The sequence below is a fragment of the Hippopotamus amphibius genome, chromosome 12 (assembly GCF_030028045.1).
Source record: "Hippopotamus amphibius kiboko isolate mHipAmp2 chromosome 12, mHipAmp2.hap2, whole genome shotgun sequence".
Classification (NCBI taxonomy): Eukaryota; Metazoa; Chordata; class Mammalia; order Artiodactyla; family Hippopotamidae; genus Hippopotamus; species Hippopotamus amphibius.
Genome location: NC_080197.1, coordinates 54,979,802 through 55,006,251, shown reverse-complemented (window position 1 = coordinate 55,006,251; position 26,450 = coordinate 54,979,802). Strand labels below are relative to the sequence as shown.

The 26,450-nt window shown below is 42.7% G+C and overlaps 1 pseudogene; it reads left to right on the top strand.

Annotated features, from left to right (window-relative positions):
- Window positions 1-1,359: 1,359 nt before the first annotated feature.
- Window positions 1,360-26,450, top strand: part of LOC130833996 (solute carrier family 23 member 2-like) — a 72,371-nt pseudogene continuing 47,280 nt past the window's right edge.

Below are 26,450 nucleotides of genomic sequence, written 5' to 3'. Positions count from 1 at the left end.
CTAAATTCCTCAGCACATTGGAATCTGCCATCCAGATAGATAGAGAGGTTTAGAACTTATCACCCTCATATTTCCAAAGCAGCAAATGTAAAAACGGCTCTGTATGCTTGTTTAGACATAACTTTGCAAACCACAGCACAGATTGTGTTGTTTGAGAATGTTGATAAGTTTTTTACTTGAAAGGTGGCATATTGCCTCCTTTTGTTCTGACTTCCCACGTGCTCGGCACTGTGCCAAGCACCTGCATAAAGGCGGGTAGGGTTATCCCTTGAGTTGCAGGTAAGGAAAGGGAGATTTGTCTCAGAGTGGTTATTCAAGGTCACCATCCAGAAAATGAGAAGCCAGGATTTGAACCTCGTTTGGATGGACTTCGAAGCCCACGCGCTTACCTAACTGGGAAGAGCACCATGCTCTCTAATCGTGCACAGGACGTACAGCCCCCCAGATACCACCAGAGTCTGCTTCTAGCGGAAGGGGGATCTAAAGCTCTCCCCAAGGGAGGGAACCCCTCTCCTCCAGGCCTTGCTCAAGTCACATAGAACTAAGTGTTCCATTCTTGTCTCATTTCCTGTGGAATATTTCATCAGGAAGGACACCAAGGGGTGGGAACAAAAATAGGAGGCTACAGATTTTTCCTCTCTGCTCCTCCAGGCTGAGGCCATCTGCCAAGGGACTAATCTCTTGAAGGCAACACAAGGGAGATCTGCTGGGCCTTTGGAGCTGCTCTAGCTTCAAGGACCCTGTTGGCCTTTTCCTAGGGACCAAGCCCTAGAATTTATTCTTCCAGGATGCCCTCCTCCACATCCCGTCATTGGCTTCAGGTCCCAATGTCACCCCCGGGAGGCTGGTCCCTTTGCTTATACCTTCCTGTCCTCACCACAGTCAGAGTCCCTACACACTACATCCAAATCTCTGGCGTGTTACCTGCCTTCACAGACTGAAGGCTTCCTGAGGCCATGAACACTGTCTTCCTCACTGTTCTGTCTCTGGCACCTAGCAGAGTGCCTGGCACTTAGCAGGAGCTCAACAAATAATCTTTGATCAGTGAATGAAAGATTCTTTCATATTACTTATCGGATTAGGGATGTGAGGAACTGAGGATCAGAACTGGCAGGTCTCACTTTATGGGACAGGGTGAGGATGCTGATGAAGGAAGATCCAGGATACAAATTGCTAGTAAAGTGAGGATCAAGGAGGGACATCTGATGGGTTTGGGTAAATGGGGATGCAACGAATGTGGTGTTCTCCAGCCCCATGGGTACCGGGCCCCTGCTGTCACGGGCAGTAGGCAGCAGGAGAATGTCAACTGAAAAAAATGCACAACCTGAGAGTTGTGAGTTAAATTCTATTTGGGGCGAAATGAGGACTCTAGCCCAGGAGATAGCATTTCAGATCGTTCTGAGAAACTGCTCCGAAGAGGTAGGGGGAGACGTCAGTATTATATATGACTTCGGTGAAGGGGGTACTTGCAGTCAAGCACACATGTTGGCAGAGGCTGGCTGCTAGTCATGAGGAGCCGATGTCACCGCTAATGATTCTCGTGCTTTTCTAAAAGAGGAGATACAAGAACTAGGCTCATCAAATTTTCTCCTAAAAATATCTAACCATGTGAAAGCCTGTTCTGCCAGTTTTTTCCAGAGCACAGGGTGCCTCCTTCCTGATCTCCACCCTGAACTCCTTTCAGGGTGTATTGTAGGTCAGCAGCTAGAGCAGCTTGTGACTTAATTTTTGTCCTGGCAAGTGCCAGTTTTTAGCTGGCAGGAAGGAGCAGAGAACAGAAAGGGAGAAGAAAATATTAGCAACAAGTTTATCGATTCTCAGTGTTGCCTTTAGTCAATCTTGGGGCCCTTTCTCGGGTTTTACAAAATGATGAGAAAAGGGAAGTTTTTAAAAACTTTAAATCAGGGGCACTCATTTGGCTGACTTTTGATGTTTGGGAGCTTTGTGCATTTCAAATATTTTATTTAACTCAATAATTAATGAAGGTACTAGTAGATGTTAAAACTATCGCAAAGGAGAAACCCACAAACACACACACAAAGACACACACATAAATCAGGGATGATGAAGTATATTTGCTAACAGAGGCAAAGGTGGTTGATACCATCCAGGGCAGGAAAATGTAATATTTTGAGGTTATCTTTTCCACAGGGTAGAAGTCATGAGATAATTTTTTTTTGGCATTTTTTTATGCCAAAGATGTTTGGCTTACTATGAGTTTTCCATAACTTCTATCCATGCAATGTTGTAAAATAGTCTAATCAATGCAGATGGTCAAAGTTGTCCACAGCTATAAAGTCAGAGAATCCCTGGAGGGTCCTACTGGACGAGATACCAGCACTCCCCTGAAAGCATAGCCAGCAAGCTTTTTTGCCCACTTCTAAGTCTTGGATAGTTTTCCTGACAAAATGAGGTGAAAATGAAAATGACTCTGAGTAGGTGGTTGATTTAGTAAGACTGTGGTTCTGAGGCTAAGGACAGTAGCACCTTATATGTACCATGCACTATTCTAAGTACTTTTAAGCTATTGTCTATCTTCTTTAATCTCTGTAACCCTGTGAACTATGTACTGTCATTTCCAAATTACTGACTGAAAACTGAACACAGAGAGGTTGGGTTATTTGTCTTGAGGTCACACAGCTGGTACACAGCAGTGCTGGAAGCCCAACCCAAAGAGTTTGGTTCTACAATCTGTTCCCTGGCCTGGCCTGAGGTAGTGAAGAGGGCAGCCAGGAGGGAAGATAAAATAAAGGAAAGAATTGAGGATGTTTTAATCCATGTTTATCTGGTATTTTGAAGATTGGAGAAAGGTTTATCAAATCATCTTGTTATGGTGTTATTTTATTGCAAACAAATGTAAGGTAGTATAAACTGTAATTGTCCCTGGCTGGAGACTGCCATCATCACTGTTGCCAGGATATAATGGTTTCTTGCTCACAGAAATTAATTTCTTGAAGGTATAATTACAAACATCTCTTTTTTTATATTGGGCGTAGAGCAGGCTGGAAAATGCTCTCCTCTCCCAAACAAAAAAGGGGTGAAGTTTAACATCTTCCAGCTTTTAAATCAGATGTGGGTTCAGACCTTGGCTTTGTTAATGTGGACTGCTAGTTGCCCTCGTTGATTAAACACTGCACATCATTGATTATAGTGCTGGAACACAGGCAGCACCCCTGTAAGCGGTCTCTGTCATTAGCATTACCCAGCTTAATGAAACCCAAGTGCTGTGTTCCCTGTGGTTCTCGTGGCTCCTGCCAAGGAAGGCACGTCACGTACAAAGCTGAGCAGACAGAACTAGTATCTATTTCTCCTGAAAATGTGGGCAGTGGGATTTATTTTTTGCAAAGAAAGTTATTTAAAAAGCTGGAACTTAGCAAAAATTTGTGTTTTTTCCGACGCAAAGGCTTATGCTAGGGTATTCTGTAAGATTGCTTCTAGTACAGGACCATCCTAGATGCAAAGTCAGAGAGATATCTTTGGGTTATTTGCATCATCTGTGGAGGGTTTGAACACCAACCTTTAATCCCTTGGCAACACTGCTGTTAGACTGTGGGTACCTTTATTCAGGCAGTAGCCTGCCCCAGGACAGAACTGCCTTTAAGTTTCTTTTAAAAACACCAGCATTTAAAAGATGAGGGACTTCCCTGGTGGTGCAGTGGTTAAGAATCTGCCTGCCAATGCAGGGAACACGGGTTCGATCCCTGGTCCGGGAAGATCCTACATGCCATGGAGCAACTAAGCCCATGTGCCCCAACTACTGAGTCTGTGCTCTAGAGCCCACGAACCGCAACTACTGAGCCCAAGTACCACAACTACTGAAGCCTGCATGCTGCAACTACTGCAGCCTGGGCATCTAGAGCCTGTGCTCTGCAACAAGAGAAGCCACCACAATGAGAAGTCTGCTCACCACAAGGAAGAGTAGCCCCCACTCTCCTCAACTAGAGAAAGCCCGTGTGCAGCAATGAAGACCCAACGCAGCCAAAGAGTAATAAAAAATAATAAAGAAAAATAAAAGATGAAAGAAAAAATTAAGCAGAGGCTCAGAGGAAGCTGAAGTGAATGTCAGTGTACCTGTGTTTACCGAATGACCTTGGTTAATGGATAGTCTACGGGAGGCCGTGGGGGTCTGCAAGCACTGTGCTGAGTGGGGACCTACAGGATGATGGTGACGGAACAGAACCAACAGCAAAGGGCTGGGTGAGCCGTCCTGGGTGATCTGCTCACTCCAGCCACCATTACACTGCTTCCCCATCGCCTCCCCAAAGACTCCATCCGTAAAGTCTCAGCAGCCGTTCACTGCCTCTTGTAAGCAATCGAGCTGGCCTCTGACAGTGCAGGGGTGAGGGAAGGAGCTGGTTTCCCACCTGCTTCAGAGAAATGACTGCATGCCATCCATGGTGGAAGACAACAATGACAGTGACAATGATGCTGGTGGCGGCTGGTGTTTATTGAGCTTTCACGGTGTGTCAGTCACCACCTCAGCACATCCTCACTCCCCCACATTTGTGGGGCCCAGGGCAAAAGGGTCATATGCCCTCTGTTGGCATATTTTAAAAACTATTAATCAAGCTAAACACTTAAAATGTCTGTTCTGTTTGATAAATATTTCCTCATAACAACCTGGGGGACCATAAGGCTCAGGCTCCCCAACATTCTGTGTAGGAATGCAGAAGCCCAGAAAAAGGTGGCCCCCGGCTCTCTCCCTTCTCCTCCTTGACTGTGCAACAAGTCAACGTCCCACATCACAAGGCCAAGTCCATGCCCCACCCCCAGACTTACTGTCTGACACTCTCTGCCCCCCTCAGCAGGGGCGATGCTCACACCAGCAAGGACTCAGGCTACAGGAGGACAGGTAAAGAAAAGAAGGCTGCAAAGGCCCTGCAAGGCGGTGTGGGGACATTTGGGTCCCTGCCCAAATGGAGTTCTTGGTGCTCAAATTTGTTCTAGACAAACATATGGACACCAAGGGGGGATAGTGTGGGGAGGGGGGTTGGGGTAGGATGAACTGGGAGATTGGGATTGCCATATGTACATTACTAATAAGAAAAAAAATATCAAATTGTACACTTTAAATATATGCAGTTTATTGTATGTCAATTATATCTCAATAAAATTTCTTGGGAAAAAAATTTGTTCTAGAAGGGGCAGCATGAACTGGGAGACAGGGAGGGGAGAGGCCACTTCCTTGCCACCCCTCCACTCTTCCCAGATTCCTCTCTTTGAAGAAAAGAACCCTGCTATAGGAGGGCTAGAGTAGAGTCCTCTGGAGTGTAAGGCCCAGTATGGGAGCCTCGTGCTTGACTCTGAGATGTACTGGCTTTAAGTGTACCATCTAATTTAAAATCTTACTGCTCCTGGACTTCCCTGGTGGTGCAGTGGTTAAGAATCCACCTGCCAATTCAGGGGACACGAGTTTGATCCTTGCAAGGAAGTTACCACAGGCTGCAGAGCAACTAAGTCCACGTGCCACAACTACTGAGCCTGTGCTCTAGAGCCTGTGAGCCACAACTGTTGAGCCCATGTGTCAGAACTACTGAAGCCCACGTGCCTAGAGCCTGGGCTCTGCAACAAGAGAAGCCACCTCAATGAGGAGCCCGTACACCACAACGAAGAGCAGATCCCGCTCGCTGCAACTAGAGAAAGCCCATGTGCAGCAATGAAGACCCAACGCAGCCAAAAATAAATAAATAAATAGATAGATAGATAAATTTATTAAAAAAATAAAGAAGATTAAAAAAATTAAAAAAAAATAAAATTTTACTGCTCCTAAAATCACATGAAGTTGTGACTATTATCTGCTTACAGATGAGGCACCTGAGACTTAGAGGCTTCTGTAACTTGCCCACTAGTAATGGGATGCAATCAGGGCAGTTTTGCCTCCAGAGCCTGCCCTAACGCAATACAATAACCCAGAGATGTCTATATAAAATAAAACTGAGATAACTTTTTCAAAATCACTGAAGTGAGATATGGTTTAAAGAAGTTATATAATTCATCTAAAATAATCACTACTCAGTTTTGAAAATATCTTGACAGGTGTCACATTGCTTAAAATCCTAACAAATATTACAGAGATTAAGATTCTTCTCCAATAGGAAAGATGTTTCAATGTCTGTTTTTAATCCAGATCTCATCAGCCCAAGGTATTAAGAGAAGGGCTCTCTCTCCATCTCTGGGAGTAGGGCGAGGTCTCTTTTTGAAAATGGAGATTCAAGTGAATAAGAAACAATGTGCTTTTCTGACCCCTTGAGAGTTGAAACTAGAGTTCAGCTGGTCCTGATTGTGAGGAAAACCCTGGGCTCTGGCCGGAGATCTTTGTCCAGAGCACAGAGGAGCCAGTGCAAGCCACTGACACACGAGAACCAGAAGATAAAGTCTGATTGTAAATGTTTGGTTTTGCTCCATGCTGAGAATGTGCATTTAAGATGCATTTTCAAAGCATGTTGAGAAACACCACTGCAGTCTCAGGGAATGGAGCTTGTCCCTGGCACAGAAAGGTGAGCATTAATTTGCAGACTAATGGTACCTCTAATTTTTAATGTGATTTTATTGACAGGCCATTAAGAATTCAACACTTAGATTAAGGAAAGATACTGTGCTTCTCTCACTTATACTTTTATGGTGAATGTCCAAAGGGGATTTATCACAACAGGCAAATTAACAATATTTGACCGTTCAAGTTAGAATGAAACAAATTTTCTAGCTAAGCTTTAAAACCTGTCATTTTAGAACTTTGCGAGCATTTAATTTCTGTGTAAATTTGTACAAACGCACTTTCATTAATTACCCTAGAAGCTTTTAAGTGATAAAAGAACAATACTTTCCATTCTAACTTACATAAACAACTTTTTTAATTTTGGGTCAAGCATATTGCAGTTTTTATGATTTTGCTGTGGCTTTACTTTTTGATTTAATTGCATGCTGCTAAAAGATCCTCTTTTCTGCCATGGGTACTGAAACTCTTTCTGTATGTTAATAAGTTCATAATGTACTGAGAGTAACTACAAATAACATTAATATATGAGACAGATACAATTTTACCATCTTATTGTTTAAAAAAAATGCAGGAACTTTCCAGATTAAAGGACACTAAAGAGACTCTATAAATATGTGCAAAACTTGATGCTATACTGGGTTCTGTACCATAGGGACAATGTGATAAAGGACATTATTGGATCAGTCGACAAAATTGGAGTAGAGGTAGCATGTTGAATTAGTGAGTGTGTGTGTGTGCGTGTGTGTGTGTGTGTGTGTGTGTGTCGAGAAAGTGAGAGCATGCAACCTATAAAGAAAACAGAATAAAGTGTTAAGTGTGGTGTGCTTCAAGGACAAAGAACAAGATAGACTCAAAGGGCCGATATTGCCAGAACAAGGAGCTACAGGACTAATGAACCCAGTGACAGGGCAAGAATAAAGATGCAGATGTAGAGAATAGACTTGAGGACACGGGGTTTGGGGCGGGGGGCGCGAAGGGGAAGCTGGGACAAAGTCAGAGAGTAGCATAGACATAGATGCACTACCAAATGTAAAATAGATAGCTAGTGGGAAGTTGCTGTATAACAAAGGGAGATCAACTCAATGATGGGTCATGCTTTAGAGGGCCAGGACAGGGAGGGTGGGAGGGAGTCGTAAGAGGGAGATATATGTCTAAATATAGCTGATTCACTTTGGTGTACCTCAAAAACTGGCACAAGAGTGTAAAGCTCCAATAAAGAGCTTAAAAATATATATATAATATCATCAATAAATGTTATTTAAGGGGAAAAAAAAAGAGAGCTACAGGACTTGTATCACTCTGTACAATGCAACAATTGCAATGTCCCAAAACTTTCCCAAGCAGCATGCCATGTCCCTTGCCCATGCCATATAAGGAAAGATATTTGTCCCATTTTTGTCCCGCTCAGCACACTAAAAGTATACCTACTCTGCCCAGTCAGCAGATAACTGCAGGTTCCCTGGCTATAAAAACAGGCAGGCAACCCATGCTCAGGGTCGACTTTCCCTAGTTACCTAGAAGTTGGCCCGCTGTTCTTGCAGCGTCCTTTCTCTCCAATAAACTCTATCTTCCTTGCATTCTGCCTTGTCTCTGGAAATTCTTTTCCAACCCGTGCTCAGACCACAACATTAAGTATTAACAAGAGGTGAATCTGGGTGAGGAGATATGGGTTTCCTTTTATTATTCTTATTTTTACAACATTTTGGTAAGTTGGAGATTATTTTCTAATAAAATATTTTTCAAATGGCATGTGACAAAGAAAAAGCCCCCTTGGAACCTTTTGCCCCTGGAAAATTCTTTCATGCATTACGCACAAGCTTAGCTATTTACTATAAACAAATATTTAACATTTACTTTCCTTGTTTTACTATAATCCTGTTGGTTCCAGCTGAGTCTAGGGAAGCTTGGCCGAGTCACTGTGGCATCTGGTAACAGAGCCGGAGATGCTGAGGAGAAGCTTGGGAAGAAAGAGCCCAGGCCAATGGCCTCCCCCCCTCTGGGGCCGCTCCTCCCAGCACAAAGCCTTCCTGGGTTGACACCCGCTACGTGGCGGCTCTCAGTCAGCTCTCTGGAGTGACTGAGCAAGTAAACGAATAATGCAAGGAGAAGCATGGGTCTCTTCATATCAAATGTAAGCAATTGACTTCCACCTCTGGGAAAACGGAATGTACATAATTTTCTCCATTCTGCTTGTTAAGTACAACTAACATCCATGGACTTTATAAATAAACCAACCGCTCTCTGAAAGGTGGTAAGACCTTTCTAGGGACTTCAGAAGGCAGACCATCCAGGGACTTCAGGACCAAAGGAATGGCCCAGTGGTGAGTTCCCTGCCTCTCTCTTTGCCTTCTCTATCCCCGATTTAGAATTGCGGAAGCCAGCAGCTCGGAACTACCAACAGTGCAGACACAAAAGGCCTACCAGAACCTGCTCTCTCCAGCCAAAAGACCAGAAAGGGGCAGCCTGGCAAGACAGGACACCATGAGACAATAATTGTCTGACTCCAGCCAGAAATCCCAGACAAAACTGTCACTGTCAATTTAAAAATTGAAATACAGTTGACATATAATATTATGTTAGTTTCAGGTGTACTACATAGTGATTTGATATTTGCATACATTATGAAATGATTACCATGACAAGTCTAGTAACCATCTGTCCCCATTCTTCTTCTTTTTCGTCTTATTCGGTCTCATACTCACGAAAACTCTTTCATGGGCCTAACCAGTATTTGGGAATCACTGAGTAGGCCCAAGGCTCTTGTTTCACAGATAAGAAAATGACTGATTTACCCAAAGTTACTAACCAATCAATGGCATATGGGGCATAATGATTTCTAGTTCAATGTTCTTTCCACTACATCTGCTAAGTTAAGTTTCTGATCACATTAAATGATAAGCAGCTATATTTAATCTCAAGTGACCATCTCTCTCCTCTAGAATTGCTGAAACTCTGAGAATCAGAAGTTCATAACCATAGATGTCCTACCAGAAGGGATCTTGTGTATCAGATATCAAAAGTAGTGTGACTTCAATAGCAACATCCCTGGTTTTGTAATTCCAAGAAATAAACACTATAGCATCATTTTAGTAGAGATTCCTATTTGATAAAAAATTAGCTTTTTAAATTGAGTGCCGTGATTTAAAGATTTTACTCAAAACTAAAAATAGCAGAGGCCACTCCTTTCAAATTTTTTCATATCTCATGTGTGTGCAAGCTCAGGGACTGAGCAGTCAAACAGCATCTCTTTGTAAGCTTAGAGCTATTTTTAATTTTCCTCTCTTTCCCTAGCAACATTATCCAGTTTCTACTCCCATATTCTATATTATTTTTGAACAGTTCTATCTCAAGATGTGAATTCAGCTTTTCTCCTTTCAGTCTATCTTTCCACATTCTTCTCATTCATGTTTTCCTAAAGTAGTTTAGGAATTTGTTCTTGGGCCCTAAAGTGAATAAATCACCCGAATCTGGCATGTGAATGAATATCTGATTATATTCTCTGACTTTATTTTGAGAGCTCTCATCAGATATTTGTTTCATTAATCCTAAGAAATTGTAGGCATTTGACTCATTCTAACATGGGTTTTATAAAAGACAAACAGGAGCATAAATAGAGAAGTTATTCTTAGGAAAATAATGAGAGATCAAAAGTTTCAGAAAGAATAATATGAATCACAAAGACTCCTGCCTACTCAAAAAGGGAACCTGTAATCCCTGCTCTTTTTTCTGCCTTTCCACCACCCCCCCATCACAAACTAAACATATTCCTGGTTCCAGAAACTCTACATGAGAAAACTGAGTTTCTTCACTTGCAAATCTTGGTTATACAAAACTAGACCACTGGGATTTTGATAGCAGGATTCTTGAAAGTATCAAATTTTGATCACAACAGAATTAAAAGAACTGAAATATTTTACTAAGTTTTATCATTTTTAACTATCAGACAGAAATATACTTTTTTAGAAGGTGAGACATTTGGCATTAAACACCAATTAACTCTGCTAATTAAGATCTGTGTGACTGGGCAAGTGACTTTACTATTCAAAGCTACACTTTTCTGTTTTGTATCATCTATTTGATAGAGCTGAGAGTGACCACAGTAGTGATAAATAGCTTACATCTATTAAACATTTACTATTCCAGATATTGTTAACTATTTTACATGATTATCTCAATCCTCAAAACGCTTCAGTGCAATGAAGCTTGAAGTTATCACAGTTAGTGCTTAAGCTGGAATTCAAGTCTGGAATCTCTGACTCTAGAAGCCCTGCTGAAAAAGATGACTTAAAGTGAGTATTGTACGAAGTAACGAGTATAAAATGCATAGCCTATCTGACACATTACAAGGACTCAGTAAAACTGTGCTATTTTTATTAATATCAAAAGAATGTTTCACTTAATATGGAGAATGAATGTAAGGGCTATTACAGTTTATAGAGTGTTCTGCTTAAGCACTGACAGTGACTAGATTCCTTGGGGACACACACAGAACGACATTTACTTTTGCTCAGATTCTAATACTAAGCACCTACTTTAGTGAAGCTGGTCTGTAAACATTGGCTGAATTAAAAGCAGTTATGAATGATCATGAATATTTAATGAAGTCCATATTTAATCTATCACAATAATCAAAACCCCCAAAGAAGACCGTGGTCTTAACAACGAAGGTCACTGCTTCCTTGTGTCTGTGACACGGTTCAGGCCCTCATTATGGCAAGGCTTCATAAGACTGTTACTTTAAGACCCATTCAAGACGCAAAGGACTCTGCCTAGTTTGGGCTTTATCAAATAGTACTTATTAAGTAACCACCTGATCCTCACATTGTAGTGAAGTCATAGAAAGCAAGCTAAGGGAGGATTGCTTTCTTAATCAAGCCCAAACAAGACCCTGAATTGTCTCAAGAGATCTTGAATTATAGGTCTTGGGGCAATAGATTTTGAAATGCATTTCCAACTAAAATATTTGGTTTTGATCATTTCTAATCAAAAAAGAAAAAATGTTATTATATCTTCCTATTATTTTGTTTTATTACATTCCCTTCCAGTAAATGTCATTATTATATATTTTTCATAAAGTAAATAATTTTATACATTATTTAGTGAAATGCCTCTACAAATGAGCTACAAACAAATTTTAAATCATCTTATGGTCACACAACTCACTACTGGCAGAACCAAGACTCTGTCCAGAGTTAGGGGTCATCCAGGCATCTGAAAAGAAACACGACCTCAGAATGATGCAGCTTGAATAAGACAAAAGACAAGCTTCAGAACAGTTCAAATATCCAAAAATTAAATGGCATTATCTAATCATAAATACCTGAGTACTGTTGAAAACTTTAAACCTTACATGATTTTTCTCAAGGCCAAATTCTTTCATTTCCTTATCTGTAATTTTTTAAGGAGGAAAAATTTCATTGAAATTAAGCTTTGCAATTAAACACAATTAGTTAATGATTTCATGCAAATCAACACGTTTCTAGACAACTACTTTAATTACATTCCAGAAAACGTAGATGTTTGGTCAAAGGCTTTGTGCTAAGCTGCTGCTGCTAAGAACCTATATATACTCAAATCAACATTTCAAATTTCCTGGAAATCTTTCAATTGTACACAAAACATTAAAAACTAAAGTGGATGGGCTTAATTTAATTTTGTACAATAGTTTGTGAGGCTGTTTTTAAAGCTGTTGTAATAAAACCCTTAGATCCACATGGATCTAATTGTTATATGCACAAAGGTTTTTCTCTCTGGACAAATAGATGTTGGTGATGGAGGGCAGGTCTTATAAAAAGAGAAACCAAATACAGTAATCACTTAGGCATGTGAAAAACTTTCTGGGCCACCACAAAACCCACTCTGAAAAAGTTTGCTGGCTGGAAAGAATGGGAAAACCAGGAATAAGAAGTCAATTAAAATATCTTTATGCTGCAGTGTAGCAGATTGTAATTTCTAAAAGCAGCCATAGCAGCATTTCTGGTCCCACATGTTCTGTCTTGAATTTGAGCAGGGCTTTGTGGCAGCCAGAATGAATGGAGGTGGCAGAAATGATTCTGCATGATTTCTCAGGCCAGCCATAAAGGAGATACGCTTCTGCCTGACTCCCCGACGTGGGACGCTCACCTTGGAACCCAGTCACAACGTGTGAGGAGGCACAGGCCACAGGAAGGGGCCACCTGTAGGTGACACGGGTGACAGCTCCAGCTGAGCCCACAGCTGAGGATTGGCCTCAGCTGCCGACACATAAGGAGGGAGGCTTTGGGTAATGCAACCCCAGCCTTGGAGCTGCCCAGCCGATACCAAGTGGAGCAGAGATGAGCGTGCCCCACTGAGCCAGCCCAACTCACAGTTCCTGAGCAAAGTAAATGTCATTGTAAGCCACTGCTTTTGTGGTCTGCTCCTCAGCAATAGATAACTAGAGCATCCAGTTTTTGAAAGGCACAATCACAAAGTACAAATGAATTTTCATTGAATTCTATTCTATTGGCTTTTAGCCATCTCTCTCGTTTTTAAATCCTTATTGAAGGAATGAATGGATTAGACCAAGGTGAACATTTTTAGGTCCATGTGCTGCATGTAACAGAGAAAGCCCACAGGCGAGAACTCAGCACATCAAAGCACGCACGTGTTGCACCTCGGACGCAATCGCTGTCCAGAAACATCCATATTTCTATGGTGCAGTCACTGCGCTGGGAATAAGCAAAGCCCTAATGCCTTCAGCAGCCGTTCCCTGTCGTTTGCTTTCTGCCCCTTTGAGCATCCCTGTCACCCAGGCGCCTAGTCCTCCCTGGCAACAAAGAGCAAGAAAAGCCAATCACATGAAGGTACAAACAACATTTTAAGCGGCTGTCTTCTTAGAAGCAAGATGCATTACAGGGTGGGAGGCCGCACGAAGAGAAGCAAAGCTGAGTGTAAAGGGACTTCATGGCTGTTTCAGGTGCCTGTGTAGGAGACTGTTTGAGCTGGAGAGTTTTCTTGGCACTTTTCAGATTCCACCAGGAGCATTCTAGGCAGAAGTTCCAGAAAATACAAAGACAGGAAGATGTAGAATGCCGCCGTGTTTTTACAGGCCATTCTGTATTTCTTGAGTGTCCACTGGCAAGGGAGGAATGGCAGGAAACCAGATTAGACACGTGGGCAGGAGACTGAAAGGGAGGGTCTCCCATGCCCTGCTGTGCAGGCGGCCCTCGCCGAGGAGCCTGAGGGTAGCTACGGAAGAGTTCCATGAGCACGGGAGGAAAATGCCTGGGTCAGGGGTCAGCAGACTGGGAGGCAGCTTATGGCTCTTCCTGTTTTAGGTGCCTGATGAGGCTCAGGGCTCAGTGGGAGGATTGCAAAGATTCTCCAGCTCTGAGAGTCCACATTATCTGAGCTGTTGTACCCTGAGGCAAGTGGCCTTCGTGGGGTGAGGGAGGTGGAGATTCCACAGCACAAGCTGTGAATCAAGGCACCACGTCTACACCTTCCAGGGCACCTGCTTGAGCAGCAAGGAGCAGATCCATGCTTTTCCTTATTTTTAAAATATTCAGTTTAAGACCATGACAAAGTACCCACACTCCATGGGGTTAATTTTGAAAACAATAATATTCGCCAATACTTCTTTAACTTTGAATTCTACTGTTCATAACTCTTTTCCCCCCCTCCTCCCCAATCAGCCAAGTTGGATTGAACACATCTCAGATGATATTTCTTTAAATTGCACATGCAACTGCCAAGTAGAAAGTTAGAAAATTAGGCAAAAATATGTCACTGAGATAAGTCTGAATTTCTAAGGACAAGAAAGACTGGGAAAGGAGCCCAGTTTTGAAGCTGGGGATCAAACATTGGCTAAACTTTTTTGTAGCTTATTTGACAAAATTGTCTTAAAAACTGTAGCTTATGTTAGCCAAATAAATTCAGATGCAACTCAAACACAATGTGAAAGACCATGAAGGAGACATCTGTGGCATTTTCCAAAATAAACATAGTACATTTGTTTCTAGGAAAAGAGGTCAATGGAAAGGTATATATTCCCAATGACAAGGAACAGAAGAGATGTGAGAATTAAAACAGCTAATGGCACCCCCACCGATGACACACAGTATTTCTGCCTTTGATTAACTATGTGGCTTTAGACTTTTCTATACTTTAATCTGTCACATAGTATAGGTTAAAAAATATGATAATTACAGACTTGTGTTACCTCCTAGCAAACCTGTGAGAACAATCGGTGGGACATTAGCAGAGTCCCTGCAGCAGGTATTACTGAGCTTGACTTTCACTTTCTGGCTTGTGAGGGTCTTCCTGGGCTGCAAGGAGGTAAGAATCTTTTCTCAACACTCCTGTTAGAGTCTCCGAGGTGATCTGATGTCAGCACAGAAAGTGGCTTAGGGGCCATCGGCAGAGCCGTGCATCTGGCCAAGGAGCTAACAGAGCAGGCCTTGCTTGTTGCTATAAATGATCACAGAGGAAACCCAGTCTGGGACCCAGCTTGGCTTCCAGAGCACAGGGCACAGCGAGGGAAACATACACACACACACGCACACAGGCAGACAGACTCACACATACATATGTCCACACGTGCACACACACACACAGAGACGTTCACACAGTCATCCACACATATCCACAAATAAGACAGTCACACACACCCACACGTGTGTATGAAGACAGATACACAGATGCACGCCTAGTCTCCACACGCACACAAAGATACACACACAGATGCACACACACACACATAAGACAGCCATGGCAGACAGACACACTCACACATGTACACAGACAGATGCACACAGATACACCCCCCCACATACACCTACACAAAGACAGAGAGAGACACAACACAGATGCACGTATATACCCACACTGTGCACCCTCTCCAGAGCGGCCAGCAGCCTGGGGGCTGAGCGTGCATGAGAGGAGGAGGCCTCCAGCCCCTCCAGGGCACACTCCCTCCCTGCACGCTGTTCACTATCATGAGCACTTCTAATAGAACATGTTCTAACTCTAGACGGGATCCTGATGGGTTTGGGGCATGTGGTTGCTTCTCGGAGTTCCATATATAGCAGCTGTGTTTCTATCCTAAAGGTCTGTTTGGCGGCCCGAGGCCCTGGCTGTCTGCATCTCATTTATCAATCTTCAGGGAAGCTGGTGACAGTCAAGCCTCCCACTTCAGCTCCAGATTAAGACACTTGCCAAGCTGACAACTGGCAGGGCTGCATGTCTGCTTACTTAGACCCCCTGCTCCATTCACATCGGAGGCTGCAGATTCTGAAAATTCATAACCCTTCCCACTGACAAGTATTAGACACAGCCGTCCGGAAAAGGCCTGCCCGGCAGGTGTGAGGCAAACCAGGAAACAGCTAAGTCTGCAATTAAGGGGTCTCAGCACCCCCCTTGGAGGCTTCCTCTTCTCTCTGCCTCTCCTCCCGGAATAAATATACTGTGTCTTTCCTCATGCTTTCAATTACAATCCGAAGAGTGAAACACGGGATACACAGATCTAAATCTGCAGGTGTTTTCTATCACTGTGTTTGTGTTTTTATGCTGTTGTAAGACAGTTGGCCATTTGGAGTAACTAAATCACGGGGGTTTCAGATCTCCTAGTCATTCTTTAAGACTCCATTTCTTTTCTCCAAGAAACCTTCCTTGACTACACTACACACACCTCCCCCCCTATTGTCTAGGTCAGATGTCCCTCTCCTGGAAAATTCCAATACCTTCTACAAACCTCCATCATCGTCCTTAATCTCAGGTGGCCACGGCCTGCAGTGGCTTAAGCAGGATTTTCGTTTCCAGCCAGAGATTGAAGTCAGGCCACGGCAGTGACAGCGCTGAATCTTAGCCACTAGACCAGTGACAAGTGACAAGGGCCTGGCCCTTTGGCTTTGCAGAAATGAATTCCCACAAAGATGGGAAATAGTGAAACAAGTAACGTGTTTATTAGGAGAAAAAAGTACAGTACATGTGGATAGACACATGGGTGGACTCAGAGAGAGAGAGTCGCACCCTCGTGGTAGTTTAAATCACTTATGTGGGGCATTTCTTTCAGGTTTCTTTTGGCCAACCCTCTTGCCTTGCCTGGTTCTCAGTCCATATTTGGTTTATCTCAGGGTCCTCCCATGGGTGCATGTGCATCTCTTAGCCAAGATGGCTTCCAGCAAAGAGGCCTATGGGTAGGTTGACATCACTCCCCTTTGGATCTTCAAGGAGCCTTTCTGCGCGTATGTAGTTGGGAAGGTCTCCTTGACCTCAAGAATGAGGAATATTTGGTCTCTTTATCTCTTATCTGGGCAGGGCTCAGCTTCTCCTATCATCCTCCTGTTATCTTCATCTTGGAATATCTGCCCATAGGGGACAAACTCCAGCTGCTCAGGCTGGGGCCAATCTGTCTCCTGCCTCTTCCTTAACTCATTTTTTTGCATCTATTTACATGGCTGTTTTTCACATTACCCTCAAACTCCTTAGGGATATGCCTTCTATATTCAAATCCGTCATCTCCAGACCCGGCACATACAAAACAGGTACTTGATAAAAATGCAATGTGATAGGAAAAATTCACATTAGGGCTGCATGTTTATCATGGATTTTTCGGGCACTTGTGTGGCTTTATGGGCCTTGCTGCAAAGGAGAAACAGGAGGGAAGGGGGCAGGGCACAACCTTTGAAAGAATGACATAGCCCAAGGACATGACATAAACTGATTGGACCCAAATGGGTCCAAGGTGGTGGACAAGTCACCTTCCAGGCGCCATGACAGTTCCAAGGCTGACCCTGAGGATCAAAATGTGGGCGGTGGCCCAACTCTGGAATACTCTGCCTACTCATTAGCCTGTGAAATTACCCACCCTTACAAACACTGACAACCCCATACCCTGGTGCCTTTTCTCACCTTCTGAGATGGCCCACACTCTGTCTGCAGAGTGTGTTTCTCTCTAAATAAATCTGTAAATAAACTTCTTTTCTATCACTTTGCCTCTCACTGAATTCTTCCTGTGATGAGACATCAAGAACATGAGCTTCATTAAGTCTTGAAACCAGGTGTGTGATCGCAGTTGGAAGATCTTGAGTTTAGACTGGATTTGAGTCCTGACATTCGGGTTCAAGCCCCAATCTGAGGTGCACGGTTTCAGAGGTGATCTGTCTCTGATAACCCACTAACACCACCTTAGATGGGATATGAAGTTGAGGTGGCAAGTTCTCAGGCCTTGAGCACACAAGAGTGTCTCAGACGGTCTGACAGATTTGACATTTGCACGAGAGTTTTTCCTTGGGATGCAATGTCTGCTGTCTGAAATTCTTTAATTGCATTCATTACTCTTTGTTACTATTTGTTCTCTGAGGGCCGTAATAATTTTTTCGCTTGGAGTAATCAACGCATTCCAGAGACATTTACTGTTTTCATTATTAAAATAAATTTTAAGTAGAGAACGCTGTCTTTTTAATCAATCGGAACCCGTATATGTCATCCGATTGCACAGTCCTTCTTTGGCATTCCTGAGAAATGTGTTCAGATCCCAGTTACGTGGGTGGGGGTGTTGCAGCATTTTTAATTCTTGGGGCTGTTAAGAGGATTCAATAAGGGAAAGGATATAAATTTTTTTTTAATTAAAAAAAATGGGCCACCAGATAGGCATTCACTAGCTAAACACCTCCCACGTGCGAATCTTGAGCATGTAATCTAAATTCATGCCAGGTAGCAAAAAATGCTCATTGCCTCCAGATAGCACTGTGACAGAGGTAAGTATTTTTATCCCCATTCAAAACCAATATATATCTTAGACCTTTGGATCCCTCACAAAGAATTGCAATAACAAACATCAAGTCAGCAAATGTGAAGACTCTGAAGGGTCTGAAAACAACAAAACTCAGGAATTGCTGTGTGCTTGTTAAGAATTTTCTGCAGCCCAATCCCTTTCCTGTTGACCACAGATAATGAAATAGGGAGTTTTTAATGGAATAAGTCAGAGGGCCAGGTTTACTTAAAACAGGACAGAACTTTGAATCCAAGAAACTCTTTACACCTGTTAATACTGCCAATGGTGAAGCTAATTAGGATTACAATAAGCCTTTACAATTTACAGACTTTACAATTTGGCCTTTTCAAAGGATGTCTTCTGCAAGAGGCACTGCCCCATTCAGTAATGGTCAAGGAGCTGAAAGCAGAGGAAAATTCAGAGAGTTCATACAGTATTTTGCATTTTTGGTTTCTGAGTTCTGAACTAGATCTTTTCATTGCTCTTTTGGTGTTGTTTTGCTTTGTTTTTAATTTGTAGTCTTAAATTTCTCACAAACTAGGCCATGAGTTTAAAAATCCTTATCTCATAAAAATTATGATCAGTGCATTTCATTGCATGTAAATTAAAAGCAGAACTCTTTAATTTTACAAGAACAAAAATTTACCTTCCTGAGTTAAATAAGATGGAATACTGCAGCTCTAGGATTTTTTTTTTTACTATAAACATGAATGAAGAAGCTCTGTTTGGAAATGTGGGGTACATTCTGCTTATATATTTTCAAATGTTCAAAGGAAAATAAGTCAAAACCCTTTAAAAAAATCACTTCTCTGGATACAGCAAGATTGGAAAAACACAGGGGCTAATGTAGAACTCCACTTACGGGGTGAAGCAAGCAATTGCTAGGGAAGAAGATGGTCTCAGGGAATCAAAAACATAAATAAATCTTTTTCCAATTGGAAAGAAACCGTTATAGGGCTTTACAGAGGTCCGGGGAGTATGTGATAACATGAAATTTCTTCATCATCTATGGTTATGACCAGACGTGGGAAAGGAAATAGAAAACTCGTGTGCGCGTGCAAGTTAAGCGTCAAGTGGAGAAAAGCAATGGAAGGAAGTGCTTAGCCTAGATAGCCCGTAGGATCCTTCCAAATTATCAATTCTATGTGTGCTATGAGAGGTAGACTCATCAAGAGAAAAACAAACAAAAACTCAAAACACCTAATAAACTGCAAATAACGGAGGAGAGGAAAAAATTATCATCTCTCAAGTACTTACCATATGCCAGATGAACCTTCATAGTAACCTTACCAGGTAAGTACAATTATTCCTATAAAAAAGATGAAGAGATTACAGCTCAAAGAGATTTAATAACTTAGGCAAGTTCATCCAAACAGTGAGAGGTAAGGCCAGGTTCCAATCAGATATTGGGCTGACTCAAAGCCTATGCTCTTCCCACAGCTCATCTAACATTAGACCCCAAAGCCACTCCCAAATGTGGGAAGAAATTCCATCCTGACCATTGCTTGGCTGCCAGCAGATGAGGTGTAGTGATCAGAGGCTGCCAGATAAGACCACAATGGTGTTTTAGAACTACGTCCACCCTCTGGGTCTCTAACATGGGCATCACTGCTTCACTTTGCCAGCTGAGTGTAGACACAGTTATTCTATAACCTAGAGAGCTACAACTCCATTATTTTATATAGACCTGCTGCTTATGTGAGTTACTCAGCATGCGGAAGAATAGACACATGATGTGTACTAGCCACAATATGTTATCTTAGGAGTAAAAAATTACATATTAACATCCTTCTCCCCTTGTTTATTTTAACATAAGGATTCAAATGCTCTGTTGAAATTGCCTTTCTCAGTAAGAAAAGCCAGAGAAGCCTGGAGAACATTCACATTCCAGGGACCACAAAGGGCCCATGAATGAGCAGCACGGTTGGGAATCTGCCAGGTGGATCAAAGGTCTTCTTAAACTCTAAGCCCGCGCATACTTTCTCCCTCGTCATCACAACCACAGTGTTTCTGTCTAATACACAGTTCTTTACTCCATAAAGTTTTCTATTAACTTCTCAGTAATGTCATCTTATCATGACCTCTCCAACTTGTATTTGCTACAGGAAATTATGGGTTTTTTTTTTCTGAAGTAACAGTTGCTATAGGATTCTGACTTTGTTCAAATTAAGTAGTATATAAACTCACAAGCGCTGTGCGAAGTCCTCTAATATTATATAAAACTTTTATTCATTTATTCATTCCCTCAACAATATTCTACTGCCATCTAGTCTATGCATGTCCCTGTCCTGCCGTCAGGGATGCAGGAGCGAATAAAGCAACACCCATAGACGTCACATGCTCGTGAAGACCTCGACAACAAAGAAAGTATGCATGCGTGGTAAATGTCAGGTAGTTGTTTACGTGCTGGGAAGTAGTATCAGGTAAGGTACGAAGGCTACTCAGGGTGACGGAAGGTGTTATCTTAGATGGCGGTTGGGGAGGGCTACTTTGAGAGGGGGCATTTGAATCTAGACCTAAATCATGTGTGGGAATAAACCCTACAACTCTCAGGGGAGAACATTCCAGGCAGAGGGAACCGCAACTGCAAAAGCTTTCTGTTAAAAGGCTTTTGGCTGACTCTCTCCCATGAGCACAGTAAATAAAATCGCCTATTGGAACGCTGACCCAAAGTCAACATGAAGCCTCATTTTTCCCACAGTAGATATATTTCTCTCTCTCTCTCTCTGTGTGTGTGTGTGTGTATACATGCACAGAGGCAAATATAAACACATACATTTATAGCAGTGTTGAGTTTGAGATACTACAACACAAGGCTGTGTATTAGGGCTCTCCAGAGAAACAGAACCAATAGGATGGATATATTTACAGACAGAGACTTAGTGTAAAGAACTGCCTTATGCAGTTATGGAGGCTGGCAAGTCCAAACCCGCATGTGAGTTGGCAGGCTCGAGGCCCAGAAGAGCTGGTGGTGCAGATGAAGTGCAAAGGCAGTCTGCTGGAGAATTCGTTCTTGTTTGAGGAGGCTGGTCTTTTCGTTCTATTCTGGCCTTTAATGGATGAGATGAGGCCCACCCACACTTCAGAAGACAATCTGCTCTACTCAGAGTTCATCAATTTAAATGTTAGTCTCATCCTAAATCACCCTCTATGCTAGCGATTAAAATTAACCATCACTAGGAGTATGGTTCCTAAGGCAACAAGAAGCTGCTGTGGGAGGAGCTGAAACCAGGAAGATGTGGGGAGAAAAAAACCCACTCAGCTATCAACTTTCACTTGGGTGAGGATGGCTGGATTTTCAGTATTACTTTCAGGGTATTCGATGCTGGGTATTCACTCTGGTGGGCAGAGTTGGGAAATCTAAGCAGTGTCCTAAGAGAGATGTATTCGCACGGCAAGGAGGAAGCCAACTGAGTAAACCGAGAGTGAAACAGGACCCCCATCAGGCCCACTTGACTTAGGGGAGAGTTATAGCATGAGTATAAGCAGTAGGCAGGGCACTAGACAGGGTAACCCATGGAAACTAAGGAGAGAAAACCTAAGGAAAGCCCCGCTCCTGTGCTCAGAGCCAGTGCAGAGCTGAGAGGGAAGAGGAGGGTGTACAACAATTCAAGGGGTTCTCAGAGGCCCAGCCTTGTACCTCATTCACCGCACCTCAGTCTTGGTTGGAGATGAGTGTGGCTCAGGTAAGGTCTTGGCCATGGACCCCTAGGTCCAGAATACTTAAGCTTGAAAGTGTAGTCATCATTGAAGTTAGCCCTGATGAAGTAAACAAAACAGAGGTAGACAAAATGAGACCACAGCTAACGTATATTTGAGTAAATCAGATGCATGTATTAATAGTTTTGTTTCTATGGAAAGGTACATACCTGGACAAGAAGCTTCTACCAATGCTTAGCACTGCTTTAGAAAACAGATTTGTCAACCAAAATCTTCTGAGTCATCCTCACTCAAGGAATGACTTCTCATTCATATGTCACTAAATTTTGACACATGGAAAGTGGTGCTTTCATTCTATAATCTAAAATAAACAAAGGAAAGTGCCAAAAACTCCACAGTTTCACTTACTTAGTGAAGATCCAATAGTTTAGAGCAATATTTCCTAAAAGCAGATAAGAATTTACTATGCCTTTTCAAACAAGCTTGCAGTGAAATTCTTGGCTTCCTTCAAGGCCACATTATACGAAAGGAGTGATAAATTTAGTAAGTGTCTATCTTCACAGCTAAAAAAGATGAGATATTTATTTGTATAGTGGAGCTTTAGGGGGAGCTACTGTTAATAGTGTAGTTGATTCCTGTTATCAATCAATGTATTTATTTAAAAGTAAAATATCTTCTAAATCAAAATATAGCAAGTGTATCTCTTTGGATGATATCCACTTTCCTACTTCCAAGTTCATGGTGATAAAACACGATGGATTATTTAGCTTCTGAAGAGGTGGTTAAAAAACTACTTTTAGAGAAAACTTACTTGAGTGAGCATTTCCCTTTCTCCACTTTTAACTGTGCAAATGCCTACCTTCCATAGCTTCAAAGAGAAATGTTAACAGGCTAATCAAATGTAGTAAAAACCCTGTGTCTTAAAAGTGTTCAAATATCTGTATTTTTCTGAATTCAGACATTCATACACCTATTTGCACTGTTTCATGGTATGGAAAATGAGTTCTTAAAAGCACTGTTTTGCATTAAATGGCACCAATCCACATCTCTTAAGTGTATTGCGTTAAAGCTAAGAGTGAAAACCTAACACATTATTTATTAACTGAGAGGTATTTCTTCCCTGAAAAATTCCTTTAATAATTTTAAGAGTGTCAGGGAGAGCCTTGAAGATGGCGGAGGAGTAAGACATGGAGATCACCTTCATCCCCACAGATACATCAAAAATACATCTACATGTGGAACAACTCCTACAGAACACCTACTGAAGGCTGGCAGAAGACTTCAAAAAGGCAAGAAAATCTCCATATAACGGGGTAGGGCAAAAGAAAAAAGGAAAAGAAAAAAAGAGACAAAAGAATAGGGATGGGACATGTGCCTCTGGGAGGGAGCTGTGAAGGAGGAAAAGTTTCCACCCACTAGGAAGCCCCCTCACTGGCGAGGACAGGGGTGCGGTAGCTTCAGAGCCTCAGAGGAGAAAGGCAGCAACAGGGGTGCAGGGAACACAGTGGAAAGAATCCTGCACAGAGGATGGGTGCCCACCAGCACTCACCAGCCTGAGATGCTGGTTGGCTTGCCCGCCAGGGTGGGTGGGGGCTGGGTGCTGAGGCTCAAGATTCGGAGGTCAGACCCCAGGGAGAGGACTGGGGTTCACTGCATGAAGACAGCCTGAGAGGGCTAGCATGCCACAGTTAGGGAGAGTGGGAAGAATCCTGGGCCTGCCAGAGAGGCAAGGGACCATTGTTGCACAGTGTGCAAGGAGACGGGAAGGCCCACCATTGGAGCTTCCATCTCCATCAGTTCAGACAACAGGACATCACCTACAAGAGCTCTAGGGGCGGGCATGAGCCATGGCTGTTATCTTGGACCCCAGAGGCGGGCGCAAGAGCTACCGTTGACACCACTGCCACCAAGGGTCCTATGAGCAAGCACAGGCCACTGCCCACAAGTTTCCAGAAGCCTGTACAGCCCACCACTGCTGAGGGTCCCATGATCTGGGGCCAACTTCCCTGGGAGAGCGCAGGGCATGCCTCAGGCTGCTGCAACTTCCTGCCGGCCTCTGTTCTGCAGGCACTCTCCACACATCCCAATTGTGACTGTCCTGTCCCTCCCTCTCCCCAGCCTGAGTGAGCAAGTGAGCCCTAATCAACATCTGCTTTCACCCCTTCTCCTGGGCAGGGAACAGATGCCTGACGGTGGCCCACATGCAGAGGCAGGCCTGAAACCAAAGCTGAACTCCAGGGCTGTGCAACCAAAGAGGAGGAAGGGAAATCTCTTCGTGTAGCTGCAGGAGCAGTGGATTCAATCCATGCAATAGGCTTGGTAAACCCTGCATCTGTGGAATAGCTGAATGGACAACAAGTGTTCCCACTATTGACGCTGCGGACTTTGGGAGCAACTGTGGACTTTGGGGGTGAGTGCACATAGGAGTAAGGCCAGGACAGAGTCTGAGCTGGCACCATAGTGCCCACAGCAGGTCCAGAGACCTACCTAGAGTTTGCTTTTCTGTTTTTTATTTATTTTTGTTTTTTTGTTTTTGTTAGCTTAGTTTCTAGTGTTTGTTTTCATTGGGGTGTTCATTTATTTCTTTCATTGCTCTTGTCTTTTTTGTTTTCTCTTTTTATTTGTGTGTGTGTGTGTGTGTGTGTGTGTCTTTGCGTGTTTTTGCCTGGTTTTACTTTTACTATTTGTCCTGGGGTTTTGTTTGTTCATTTTCTTTCTTGATTTCTTTTTTTCCTTTTCTTCTGCACTGTGCAGTGTGCAGGGTCTTGGTGCTCTGAAAAGGGGGTAGGCCTGAGCCTCTGAGGTGGGAGAACCAAGTCCAGGGTGTTGGACTGCCAGAGAACTCCCAGCGCCAGGAGAGAGTTCTCCTGGAGGTCTCCATCTCAACACCAAGAGCTGGCTCCATCCAATGGCCAGTGCTGGATGCCTCATGCCAAACAACTAGCAAAACAGGAACACAACCTCACTGATCAGCAGACAGACTGCCTAAAGTCATACTAAGCTCACAGACACCCCCAAACACACCACCAGATGCTGCCCTGCCCTTCAAGGGGGACAAGATCCAGCACCACCCACCAGAATGCAGGCACCAGTCCCCCCAACCAGGAAGCCTACACAAGCCACTGAACCAGCCTCACACACTGGGGACAGACACCAGAAGGAACTATGACCCTCAGCCTGAGGAAAGTAGACCCCAAACACAGTAAGTTAAACAAAATAAGAAGACAGAGAAATATGCTGCAGATGAAGGAGCAAGACCCACAAGATCAAACAAATGAATAGGAAAGAGGCAGCGTACCTGAAAAAGAATTCAGAGCAACGATAGTAAAGATACTCCAAAATCTCAGAAATAGAACGGAGAAAATATAAGCAATGTTTAACAAGGACGTAGAAAAACTAAAGAGCAAACAAACAGTGATTAGCAACACAATAACTGAAGTCAAAAATATTCTAGAAGGAATCAGTAGCAGAATAATTGAGTCAGAAGAGCGGATAAGTGAGCTGGAAGATAGAATGGTGGAAATAGCTACTGCTGAGCAGAATAAAGAAAAAAGAATGAAAAGAATTGAGGACAGTCTCAGAGACTTCTGGGACAAAAAATGCACCAACATTTGAATTATAGGGGTCCCAGAAGAAGAAGAAAAAGAGAAAGGGTCTGTGAAAATACAAGATTATAGTCAACAACTTCACTAATGTGGGAAAGGAAATAGGTCCAGGAAGCACAGAGAGTCCCATACAGGATAAATCCAAGGAGAAACATGCTGAGACACATATTAATCAAATTATCAAAAGTTAAATACAAAGAAAAAATATTAAAAGCAGCAAGGGAAAAGCAACAACTAACATACAAGGGAATACCCAGAAGATTATCAGCTGATTTTTCAGCAGAAAGTCTGCAGGCCAGAAGGGAGTGGCAGGATATATTTAAAGTGATGAAAAGGAAAAAACTACAACCAAGATTACTCTAGCCAGCAAGGATCTCATTCAGATTCAACAGAGAAATTAAAAGATTTACAGACAAGTGAGAGCTAAGAGAATTCAGCATCACCAAACCAGCTCTACAACAAATGCTAAAACAACTTCTCTAAGCAGGATACACAAGAGAAGGAAAAGACCTACAAAAACAAACCCCAAACAATGAAGAAAATGGTAATAGGAACATACTATTGATAATTTCCTTAAATGTGAATGGATTAAATGCTCCAACCAAAAGAAATAGACTGGCTGAATGGATACAAAAATAAAACCCATATATATGCTGTGTACAAGAGACCCAATTCAGACATACGGACAAATACAGACTGAAAGTGAGGGGATGGAAAAAAATATTCCAAGCAAATGGAAATCAAAAGAGAGCTAGAGTAGCAATACTCATATCTGATAAAATAGACTGTAAAATAAAGAACATTACAAGAGACAAGGAAGTACAATACATAATGATCAAGGGATCAATCCAAGAAGAAGATATAACAATTATAAATATATATGCACCCAACATAGGAGGATCTCAATACATAAAAATGCTAACAAGTATAAAAGGGGAAATCGACAGTAACA